Source organism: Sebastes fasciatus, chromosome 4 (assembly GCF_043250625.1).
Source record: "Sebastes fasciatus isolate fSebFas1 chromosome 4, fSebFas1.pri, whole genome shotgun sequence".
In the NCBI taxonomy this organism is placed as follows: domain Eukaryota; kingdom Metazoa; phylum Chordata; class Actinopteri; order Perciformes; family Sebastidae; genus Sebastes; species Sebastes fasciatus.
In genome coordinates this window covers 28,826,409-28,839,210 of record NC_133798.1, presented here as the reverse complement: position 1 = coordinate 28,839,210, position 12,802 = coordinate 28,826,409, and the positions used below count along the sequence as shown (strand labels likewise).

The window sequence follows — 12,802 nt, the reverse complement described above, 5'->3', positions numbered from 1 at the left end:
CTAGACAGGTTATCATAAACAAACACTTATAGGGGGTTATTAGACTGCGACAGCCGCGGAAATAAGAGCTCCTGCTTTTATATCAGCACCATAAAAGAGCAGACTGAAGTCAGAGCGCAGCGCTCCGTGTCGGCTCAGGACGAGCAGGCCTCTTCACGTCTAAAAGCAGCTCCTCGGAGATCCGTCAGGAGTTCAACAAACCCAATTCCACTAACCATTTCCAATTTATTCAGATGAGCCCGATACAGAAGGTATAAATATCAAATTCAGTGAACGGAGAGCCCCGGAGCAGACCTCAGGTCAGCAAATCAGCCACTATCAAGCGGAGACATTGTGGTGTGCTTTTGCTCCGATTGCTAGAATTGAATTTCTGGGTCTCTGGGCTGGAGTCCATCTCAGCCGGTGACTAATGTTGGCGTTCCAAAGCTTTTCCAGACCGATAAATCCACAGGGGAGGATGCAGCAAGGCAGCGGGGACGCTGATTACAGCCGGCCGCGGCGAGATTTCCCCCCAAATCAGCTCCACTTCTGCCTCGGCAGCAGTTCTGGGCTTTGCAGGGGAGGCAGACGGGGAGTCGGACAAAAGCCCTGACCCACAAATAAGTTTGATGGAGACTTAAGAGAGTGAGAGCTGTGGCTGAGAGGAAGAGGAGGGTGAGGAAGAGGGCCACTGACACCGCTGTGGTCAAGTCACTGTCTGACTAATTAGAGTTTTAATGAAGGAACAATTTCATACGAATGCAGTGGAGTGTGGTTTACAGAGGTTGATATCTCATTTATAAAAACCTCACTCTCTGGGTGCATGTCTTTTGTTTGTTTCATGTATTTCCTGTCAGGTTTATTTATTTGGGATTCATATGCTCGTATAATAATAATAATAATAATGTCAGTCAGCTTGTCGAGTCGACAACAAAGAAGTAATCTGATGTTCCTGAGGAGGGAGGACAGTAGCTGTGCTGATAACATCTGTAATATCATACATATAATGAAGCCCTCCCTCTGGTTTCAGGTTGATATACATCTGGTTTGGTTCCCCTGGAGCTGCAGAGACTCTTATGATATGTTCAGGTAACGTGGGATGTTTAGAGAAGATTGCCAAATTTAGTTGATAATGTGAGGTAGGGGTGGGCCATATATCAAATATACTCAATGTATTGCGGTTTCTTCTACCTGGGATGTAGTAAATGAATATATAGCGCGAACTAGAGGGGGCGACGATACACCTATCTCCTGATTCCATAGTATCACGATACTTGGGTAGCAATTCAATATGTATTGTGATTTTTAAGTAATGCGATCCGATATTACAATTTATTGCGATTTTTGTTAACTTTTTTAACACCAGACCACGGGAAAAAGTTTAATCATACACTTCAAGGAACTTTTACTTTGGAAAATACTTAAATTAATCCAGTAAAAATGTTTGATTTTCAGCATGTATGTAGTCATAAATTTCCTGAAGTCAAATATTTCAGTCTTTGTCAGGGATTATTTATTACTTTTTTTTCCAGCAACCAAAAAATCAAAGAATAAAGTAGTTTACCTCACATATTAGTGGTATTTTCTTTTTAATTTATAAGGGACATGAAATGTTTTATACTTCTGGTGAATATAATCCAATCAATCTTATTTACATATATATATTTTGTATATACAGTTCCCTTTGTTAACATCTTATTTTGAAAATCGGATGTAGTCACACGTGTCTACTTCCTCTAACTTCTCCAAGGTGGTCTCTAGCTCTCCCGTCAGCTCCGTTCTTTTTATACATCCATGGTCAGCTCCATCGGGGCCGTTTGAATGCATTTAACATAAATGTCAGTATATGGGTGCTCTATAGTTGTAGCGTCGGCCCATTTGACCACGGAGAGAGATCGACGGCCAGCTTGACCGCACGTTACTGCTATACGACAACGTTTCCTGTCCATGACAGAGTTAGCATGCAGCTTTAGCCGTGATGTCTAGCTCTGCTTTTCCTGCAATGTGTGAAACCCAAAGTGTTTCCATACTTTACTGGATGTGTAGTGTTTACCACTTTGGATTTAACATGTGAGGGTGCAGGTGGTATCCACGCAGACCCCTCTGCTTTGTCATTTCGGCTCGCTGTGGTTTGTTTTGGTTGACGGATACGGAACGGATATGACGTCACGTTACTCAGACTACAACAATAAAAGCGGTAACTTCCTTCTACCTCCACATAGACTCAAATTAAGCAAATACATAGGTGAATAAATTTTTTTCCCCACCCCTATCATTTTTACATCAATATTCTCATTTTCATTGAAAACATATTGAATTGATTATGGTTTAATTTTTGCAGGGATCTGTACCAAACAAATATGTCTGTAAAATATTATGTGTAGGCCAGGACATCTCTGCGGTATCTCTGTGATTTCCTCCTCATCCTGTGATTTTAAAATTGCAGTATAGGCCATATTATGATTTTGATAAAAATCAGATTAACTGTGCAGCCGTAGTATTTTTATTATTAATACATTTTTCATCTGTCTTTTTTTCTGTTCCTGGCAGAAATGGGTTTCCATGGAAAAAACACACAATAAAAAGGACAAATGTGAAATATCTGCCAACATGGAAAAAGCTGTAAACCAATGAAAGAAGAGCAGAGAGTCACCGTCTCACGGTGGAAGTCTTGGACAGACGAGAAGCTCCTTCGTGCTGAGGAGAATGTAAAAGGCCAGAGCTCCAGGATGTTCAGTAAATGTCACAGTCTGACCGCGACCCAAAGTTCACCTCCACCTGCTTCGATGAGTACGAGGTGGCCACTGAAGAGGACTGTCCCTCTTCATATCACGGAGACCTTTCCTTCAGATTACCCAGAATTACCAGCAGGACAGTCCTCTGCGTTCAGACCAGAGTTCAGCCGCTGCCTCCTCTGCATAGCTTTTATCCAGATAAAAATCGGCACATCTTATTTGTCTCGGGAGCTCAACAGCATCAGAGAACAGAACTGACTTCCAAGATAAACAACTCGGTCCTCTTTGTGTTTCTGAACAACTGAAGCTCTAATTACAGAATCCCATCATCAATATGAAAAGGACGGGGTTTTCTTTTCCATTAAAAGGACCAGCGGCGGCGGCAGATTTGATTTTTTCCTGATGAGTGCTTCATTTAGGACAAGAGGCGTCTGCAGATGGAGGTCTAACGGCTCCATGGCCGGGCTCGAACGCACAGCACTTGGAGGAAATGGTGCAGAGGAAGGCCCTGATAGAGTCCTGTAGAGGCTGCAGTGTTCTGCAAACCCTACCCAGTCGCACTGCAGTTCGTGAAATGGTCACGAAATTTAATGTATTGATTCGTGTACGTAGACACAAATGTCAAATTTTTTTCGTTATGGTCAGCACGAAACCAATTCGTATGTAATCCACTTAATTGTGAACCGGGAAGTATAAAGAGCAGCGAACGCCACATAGCGAGGAGGTCGGGGTGGATGGGGGGGTCAAAAAACACCAGACTTTCACCAGGAGACCGCGGTTCATATCCCGTGTGAAACCAGAAGTCAACATTGATTTATTTGTCACGTAACTTCCGTACTCAAGTTACAGCACTTCCGGAGATATTTGAACCCAAACCACAATCTTTTCCTAAACCTAACCTAGTCTTTTTTTGCCTAAACATAACCCAGTCAATTTATTCCTAAACCTAACTAAGTAGTTTTATTTTGAAAAGACTGGAGCGGAAATTGACACGTGTGTCACGTGTTGCTGGACATTCGTAAGAAAACGCAGAAAAAATGTGTCCTGAGTGTCACGAAAAAAAAAGGGAAATTTGTGTCTATGTACACGAATCAAATAGATTAAATGTGTGGGGGTTAAATCACATGCAGTTTGAGGCAAGTCATAGTCAAGTCAGCACACTGACACACTGACAGCTGTTGTTGCCTGTTGGGCTGCAGTTTGCCATGTTATGATTTGAGCATATTTTTTATGCTAAATGCAGTACCTGTGAGGGTTTCTGGACAATATTTGTCATTGTTTTGTGTTATTAATTGATTTAAAATAATAAATATATACATACATTTGCATAAAGCAGCATATTTGTCCACTCCCATGTTGATAAGAGTATTAAATATTTGACAAATCTGCCTTTAAGGTACATTTTGAAGGGATAAAAAACTTGTGATTTATTGTGATTAACTACGGACAATCATGTAATCATTCTAATCCATTGACAGCCCTAATATTAACTATTGCTCCTTAATTAAGCAAAAGTATTTTTTATCCGATTACTCGATTAATCATTGGAAAAATCGGTAGAATACTTGATTACTAATATAACCGATAGCTGAGGGCGACAACGTGCGACCATGAACATCCACAAAAAGTTTCATAGTAATGTAGCTGGTAGTCGTCCAGATTTTGTGTTCTGGACCAAAGTGTTGGACAGACCGACCACCTGACATCACTGTCCTTCTACCCCCGCCACTCACGGGGCACCAAAAAGTCCTCTCTCTCAGTGAGTCAGAGTGACAGTTGGTCTGACTTTGCATGAGGTACTTATATGAAATAAGTCATTGGCTGGATAATCTCTTTAACCTCATCAGCGAATATTTATTCATCTCCAGACCGCCGAGCCTCGCCGTGCGATGCTGGCCATGACCGTGCTCGCTCAGCCAGAACTAAGGTGATTACTGGACGGGTGTCAGTGTTGACTGTAAGCTGGGAGGATCCAGTCCCACTGCTGGGGACACAAATGGGATTTGTCTCTCATGCAGAACATCAGACGTGGCTTTTTAGGCCACGGCAGCAGGGAAAGCATTACAGAAATCCCTGCTTCCGCTCACCTTGGAGGCCTAATGGGCAGTTTGGGCCACCAGTGATGCAGCCATTAGCTCAGGCAGCCGCTCTGCGACACACATACAGGCTGAAAGATTCTCAACAGCACACAAATCAAAGAGAAATAACCAGGCTGAGCCACCACTGAGCATCGTTCTCCCATGACTGGTTCAGGGTGCCGTTAACGGAGCAAATACCGGATGTCAAAATGTACTTGTCAACAGACATGACAGCAAAATCACAACTGATTGCACTAGAAGATAAAACTGAAGGCAGCAACGGATGGGACACTGCTCTGAGTTAGAGGTTTCTGATATAAATGTGGCTTGTTCTTCCCCACAAGAGGTTTCCAGAGCGCTGTGTCTTCCTCCCTGCTGAGGCTATTTAGCAGCCAAACATCACAGAGCAGCAGGACTCCTCACCACCATCAGTTTAACACCAGATAACACATGACAACACAGGGCTACTCTTGAGCTCATGTCAAGGTTTAAACTTTGGAAATAGGTTAAAGGGAGACACCCCAGGCAATAACATATAGTTTTTTAATGCTCTGGTCAATTTTGAGATTAGGGGCTATTTTGCTTAACATGTCTTCTTTCAGTAGGGGGAAAGAAAACATCCAAAATACACATTTAGGTGTTTATTTTACTACTTTGTCTATTTGTGTCTGTAGATTTCTCCACCTCGTGGTTTCCCAGCATGCCCTCCCTATATTCAGCACGTTGCAGTATATTTTCCATCATGTTATATAGCCTCCAGAATAATAGAAATGTTTTAAAAACAGCTTTAATCAGTTGGGGAAGGTGATATCTATTTACCCCGTTGATGATAATACACATCTTTAAAAGGCCGTTTTCTCTTATTCTCAGACTCTGAGCCAGAAATCTCAACTTCAGGTTTTACATCCACCAAACTTTTCAGTTTCATTGCTCTCTATATTCTGAAGGTTTCTACTGAGGGGTTTGTTGATATATCATTCATAGACTGATTTATACATCCTGTTTATATCAACATGGAGATAATGAGATTTTTTTATGGCTGTTGACAGTATTTTTCTGATTCATGGAGTGATAAAACGAGATATCCAAAACCCCTCAGTAAAAACTTTTGACTCTAATATGTCAACAAAATGAAACAAGAATTTGGGTTCTGGAAATGTATATGCAGATGAGTAGGGCTGCCCCCTCTTAGTCAATTAGTCGTTTTGGTCTTAGTCGATTTAGATTTCTTTAGCTGATTAGTCGTTTTTTATGCTTTTGTCATGCTGAATGACTTATTTCAAAAGAAACTAATGAGCACATCTCAGGTAAACACCAGAGCTAAAGTGGTGCTTTTGTGTGATTCTTTCACAGTTTTACAGATCTGTCGATTAAATCAACTAATCGATCAGTCGATTAGTCGATTAAGAATTTCTTTAGTCGAGAACAGCCTATACACATTAGCACATATTTGATAAGATAATGCATCATTTACATATTTAAACACATTTAAAAAAAACTTGTAATACAAAGCATAATTGTGTTCTGTTCTGTGTAATCAACTGGGGAAGTTTCATGGTGATATCTAGTTAATTTCTTACAGTATTCACGTGTAGTGTCTCCCCTCAATAGTCTTTATCATGCAGCATTAAAGACAACATGAATAGTTTTCCATCCAGCTGGTTCGTCTGAGTGATTGAGGACTCTGGGAAAACCTTCAGAACAGCAGTAAATGTTGTTCGGTGAACGTGTGGGTTTTTCAAACATGGCTGGGTATTTCTCTGTTAGAGAAACTAATGCTCGCCGCTGTGACTCGATATAACCGAAGGTGAGGACCACCTGCACGTAGTCACTGTGAGCAGAAACCTGGACAAATCTACAGAGAACAAACCCAGAAGCTTCCAGCTGTGAGATTACTCAGACTACAACAATAAAAGCGGTAACTTCCTTCTACCTCGGCATAGACTCAAATGAAACAAACATATTGATTCTGGAATTACATTAAACATCGCACAGTTATTTAAATTAAACCATTTAATAAGTTTAGAGGAGGAAATCTCACAAACATCTGAAACATTACAAAGAGCCTCAATAGAATTTTTTTTGTGAGGGGTCACAAGCAAAAACAATAGAAGTGTATGAAATTAATCTGCTAGTTATTTTTTTCTATAAATCGATTCATCATTTGGTCTATAAACATCAGAAAACAGTCAAATCCGTCCAGCACATTTTCCTACATGCAGCCCAAGTTTACATCTTCAAATGTCTTGTTTTATCCCACCAACAGTCCAAAGCCAAAAGATATTCACTTTATAATATAAAACAGAGAAAAGCAGCAAATCCTCACATTTGACAACTTTCAAATGTTTGGCACATTTTTGCTTGAAAAATTACTTTAACCATGAATCAATTATCAAAATGATAATTATCTGTTGAATGACTAATTGTTTCAGCCCTACTGTAATGTAAATATGGCTGTCGGATAAATATAGTGAAGTAGTTTCCCTCCCAAATCTGGGAGAGTAGAAGTATAAAGTAACATGAAACTTGTAACTTCTTACAGGTATAAATCTACCGGGTCGGGATTTCGTAGCTCTGAGAATATCTAGTGAATGTACAGTGGACGTTTGTGCAGAAATAAATGCTGCAGCTCCTCCAGACCAACAGAGGTTTCCCGTGTCTTGTGAAGTGACGGGGCTCCGCAGCGAGAAACGTTATCACCGGCAAATGGTCGGAGACGATATTGTTTCTCTTCCTGCTTCAGCCAACACTAGTATCAGCAGTGATTCATGGGGAGACCTCCGTCTGGTCATCTAACATTACTGCCAAGCAAGTGAAGTATAGAGTGATATTGTGGTTTTAGCTGACGTGTGTCGCCTCACTGTTTTGAGCGATGCTCGTTCATGTCTATTTAAAGCGAGCAAGCGCGAGCCCGACGCTGACTTTCGTTGACTTAACGGCCACAGGTGTCGCTGTTAACAAGCATTTCTGAATCTTACAAATAGTCCCTTTAAAGTACCAAAAGTAAAATAACTCAGTATGCAGAATGGCTCATTTCAGAATAATTTATATTACTTTGCATTATAATGATTGATGCATCAATGTGTTCATCACTTTAATGTTGCAGCTGGTAAAAGTAGAGCTACTTTTAATTACTTTAAATACAGCTGAGTAGATAAAATATATCATCGTTTATTAGTTGATTATATTTTGTTTTAATACTCTGAATCTGAAAATAACTTTATGTTAAGTAAAGGTATAAAGTAGCAGAAAATGGAAATACTAAAGTGAAGTCTAATACCTCAGTAGCCTACAGGAGTTGAGTAAATGCCCTTTAGTTACTTTCCACCTCTGCTCTCAGTCAGTCATTCATTCTCTGCAGCAACAAACTTCTCCTCACAGACAGAACAGACTCTGAACCAGTCTCCTCACCTCCACTTTAACAACATCTACCCTCAACGAATCTCTGTTTTCCACCTTTAACCTGCTGTAACCTGCTGCTGTCAGTCAGTCAGTCAGTCGCTCTGCTGCTGCAGCTTCACCTGTGTGTGCTAACAGCTAACAGCTAACAGCTAGCAGCTAACAGCTAGCAGCTAACAGCTAACCGGCCGGTTAACTTTAACAAACAATGTCGCGGACACAACAAGATGTCGTTGACAGCGGGTCAGTGAAACATGCAGGACAGAAGCTGGAAGTCTCTTTACTTCAGTTTAATATCACAACTTTAGCTGAGAAACTGAAGCTAAAGCTACAGATGCTAACAGATGCTAACACACACCTACCAGCAACGTGAGCTCCGGCTTCCTGTTGTTGTCGTACGTCACGTGTCGCCCCCGGGTCCTAAAAGCTACCGGTTTCAAGTTCAAGTTCAAGTTTAGTGGCAGTGGCAGTGAGATTCTTTGTTCCTGTTTGTTACTCTCTCATTCTTGTATAATAGACAATCGATCGATCTCTCAATCAATTGAATAACAATAATGAATTAAATACAATCATCCTAATAAACATATAAATATAACAGCAACAATAGCAAATTGTTCGATAAATATGAGACAATTATAAAATAAATAACAGAGAATATACACCCGTCTGCACACCGGTAAGTGTGTGGTGCAATAAGTGCAGTGTAACCAAGGGTGAGGAGGTGGGTACGAATGGATGAATGGATAGAATGGATAGAGACAGAGACAGAGACAGAGACAGGGCTCTAGTGGGTCAGGGTCAGTTGTGAGACTCAGCTCAGCATCCGGATGGCCTGGGGATAGAAGCTGTTTCTGAGGCGGTTGGTTTTAGCTCTGATGCTGATGTAGCCAGGCTTCCTCTTGGACTGCTTCCTGATGAAGAGGCCGTGGCTCGGGTGACTGGGATCAGCAATGATCTTGTTTGCCTTGGTTACACATCTCTTGGTGTATATGTCCTCCAAGTTAGGCAGCACTCCACCTGTGAGCCGTTGGGCCGACCGCACCACTCTCTGAAGCCGCCGTCGATCCTGCTCGGAGCAGTTGCCATACCAGGTGGTGATGCAGCCGGTCATGATGCTCTCAATAGTGGGTTTCTGCCTCACCATAGAAATAGAATACAGGAATATAAGAATATTTTATTTCTATGTATACCTTACACAATATATATCCAAAAAATCTATATTTCTCCAAATTCTTAGATATTGAATACAAAAGTAATATTTTTAAAGATGAACCAGGATTTTTTTTAACACTATACATTCAGTTTTGAAAGATTATATATTGTGTAAAACTAATATCAACATTGAGTGTAAAATTGTCATTACACATTTTGAACATGATAAATATATTGAATTCATTGCACACTTATTGATTACGTATGGTAAATTCTATATACATAACAATAAAAATAACAAAAGTTACCCCCAATTTCTCTCAAAAAACTTATACTTTAAAAAAGTAATAAAATATATATATGTATATATATCTATATATTATATATATTCTTATAATATAATAATTGTTTTATTAATAATAACTTTCAAACAGTACAATGATCTCCTTAAACAATATATATAACAACTACATACAGTGTATATATTATTTTTTTTCGAGTCATGGATTACTACTTCAACTGCTACTACATATTAGGTTTTAATAAGGTGAGAAGAAGAGAAAAATATGTATTTGAAGCAAAAAAAGGTTGATTTTTAATTATTATTATTTTTCCACATACAGCATTATGGTTTGTGAGAGCCCAAACAATGAAGTAAAGCAAATAGCATGTAGGCTTAGAGAAAAGTCATGTTTTATTTTAATGAGCTTCGGACACTTTGACATTTGGTGGTTTCTGTTGGTTAAGGAATATAAGGAACTTTACCCGGAACCATGAACCCTTTGAGGAACTCATTGCGTTTCGACTATAGTGACCGGGGTCTAAATAAAGTTCTGGGGACATTTTACGGGGCCTTTAGGGGTAGTATTTTCCGAAAGTACAGGAACTTTCTGGGTGGAGTTTGCAGGGATGACCGTCGCTGATTGGTCAAACACACACACAGCGCCGCTGCTTCAATTCATGTACCGCTTCATTCATAAACAAGGAAGTACTCTAGTATTGATTTAGGACCATTTTAGGACGAGAGGAGAGCATTTCTCTTTGTTTGTTAGCATTAACAGTAAAGTTAAACTCTGCTGTCGGCTTCCCGACAAAAAAAAACAGAGAAAAAAGAAAGAGAGAGATCGCATGAGTGAGCGGTAGAAGAGACAGACATCGTGGTGCTGCTGTGAATGAGAGAAAAAAAGTTATTTTCTGATTGTTTCACAGCGGTTACGTTCTAAAGCACAAATAAATAACCATCAAACACTCAACAGATGATTTACTGTGGAGGCAGACACTCTTAGTTTCATTCATTTCGTGCAGCAGTGACTATGCAGCAGTAAATATAGTTTATAACGTTTATATTTAGAGTAAACAGGCGGACGCACTGAACTGCAGGCTGCAGTGTGTTTGTTTTTACTGCTGTGACCACCAGCAGCCCTCGTCACATGTCATGATGCTTTTTCATACGTCAGCGGACTAATTTGCCTGATCTTCACAGGTCTTTAGACCGTGGTGAAAATGCAGACAACAGTGGACTTTTAGTTCCCTGAAAAGTAGCTCCAGGGACTAAAAGTACCAGGAACTTTTGGTGGAAACCCGGCTTTACAGTAAAATAAAACAGGGAGCTCTTTAAAACATAACAGGATCAATTATGATGATATAAATTCGCATCACATTGGTGTGGAGTGGACCGTCCTGTCCATTCTGCTCCAAGGTCTCTGTGAAGCTTCTGCTTTATTGAACTGGGAAGTTTTATACTCAGCAGAATAACACAAAGTGCCTCTGGAAGAGAAGTGATTATACTTCAGAAAAACAGGAAAGGAGGTTTAAAAGGCGTCAACAGCTTTCTCAAATGCTGATGGACAAGTGAACTGTCTCCACTGAGGTTCAGATCAAATACAGTACCAGTACAAACAGCTCCTGTCTGATAATAGCGGAGCAGCGGTGGAGCTAGAGATGAAGGAAAAGTACAGTTTGAAACAGGAACTTGTACCAATCCCAGATTTAAAGGAGGCGTAGCTCTTTAATGATAAGGAGCCTGGATTCTCCTTCAGGGCTTAATTAAAAATGAAGTGTAGACGCCATTATCAGACCGGCAGCCCGCGGCCCTCACGCCACCGTTTTCACTCCACACTATTGGCTGAAGAACAAGTGAGAAGTTATATAATATTACTGATGAGGACCAGTTACAGTGACAGGTCGAATTCTCAGTGTACAATATGTAATTATAATTAATTTGCCTGGTACATTTTAAAGTGGATGTAAAAACAGATTTACATATGTAGAAGAAAATCATTGTCCAAAAAAAAAAAGAGTAAAGAAATATATGTTATATTTATGTTGAGTATATAGAATAGAAAATATAAAACCTATTTAGCAAATTAATTTAAATTCAAAGAACTTTATTTTTTCCATTAGGAACTTCCCTTGTGGAGGCAGCACACACTCATCACATACAAATACAATTTATTTTAAAGGATATGTTTCAAGTCTTTTTCACTACAGCATGATGTTCATTTAGTAAATTATGGTCCCATTTAGAGTCAAATAGACCATATAGCAGGGGATGCTTTAGGGCGGGGCTACCTTGTGATTGACAGGTCGCTACCACGGCATTGTCTGGTCTGGGAGTTGTCCGTGTTTTCGTCTTAGAACTTTAACCCTTTCACAGTGTGTTTTCAGTTTTCAGTATTTGTCAAACTCAGACTGCTGAACAAGGATTCTGTCCTCCAGTCGCTCTACAAAGCGATCACTTCACGGCCGGTATGGACAAGAGGAATGATCACAGCGAACAAGAACTCTTTCAGTGTACACATGGCACGTCAGCATTGTATGAAGACCGACTTTAAACTCCACATTTCCAGATTTCACTTTGTGTTTCCCCTGTCTCTGACACCACTGCTGCTGTCTTACATCAAACCTGTTCAGTGGTACACTTCAAATTAGTGTCAGTTTGATTTGTTTATCTAACCCAGATTTGTCTGTTTCCACTGTATTTACATCCTGTTATTCTTTCATATATCTGTACTGTACTTCACGTCGCTGCTGCTGCTGCAGTGGCCCACTTCCCCCCATTAAGCTTTCAAATAATCAAATCTAGTGACAGCTCGCCTACCAGGAAGCTGCAGATATGCTGCTGAACCCCCGGCTTTTCACAACGCACATTGAAACCACCTCCTCCGCCTGACTGCTGCTCTCCACTCAGGTCCAACCTGGATGCTGCCGGCGACGAATTGTTGCATAGCAACTGCCTGCTCAGCACCTATGGTGTTCCTCCTGTTTAGAACCGGGGAACCTCAAAAGATGTCATTATGTGGGCAGAGTCGCCCACATGGGTCAATGTCAGCCTATAGCCAAGAGGGCTCTTATTCTTCTGCTCTCTCAGTCTCCTGAACTAGAATACACTGAAATAGTAATAAATGAACATCAACTATACTACACTACATCAGGGCTGTCACCTCTCATATCCACTGG

General features: G+C 40.4%; 2 protein-coding genes across 4 annotated transcripts in view; one reads left to right on the top strand and one right to left on the bottom strand.

Moving 5' to 3' along the window:
• Positions 1-8,644, bottom strand: part of immp2l (inner mitochondrial membrane peptidase subunit 2) — a 147,668-nt gene extending 139,024 nt beyond the window's left edge. The window contains exon 1 of one of the 3 annotated variants that reach the window (XM_074633432.1): positions 8,554-8,644. The gene's annotated coding sequence lies outside the window, so the exon portion shown is untranslated. The other 2 variants (XM_074633433.1, XM_074633434.1) reach the window with 2 other exon arrangements.
• Positions 1-12,802, top strand: part of LOC141766518 (nuclear factor 7, brain-like) — a 202,275-nt gene that overhangs the window by 59,320 nt on the left and 130,153 nt on the right. The window lies entirely within an intron of this gene.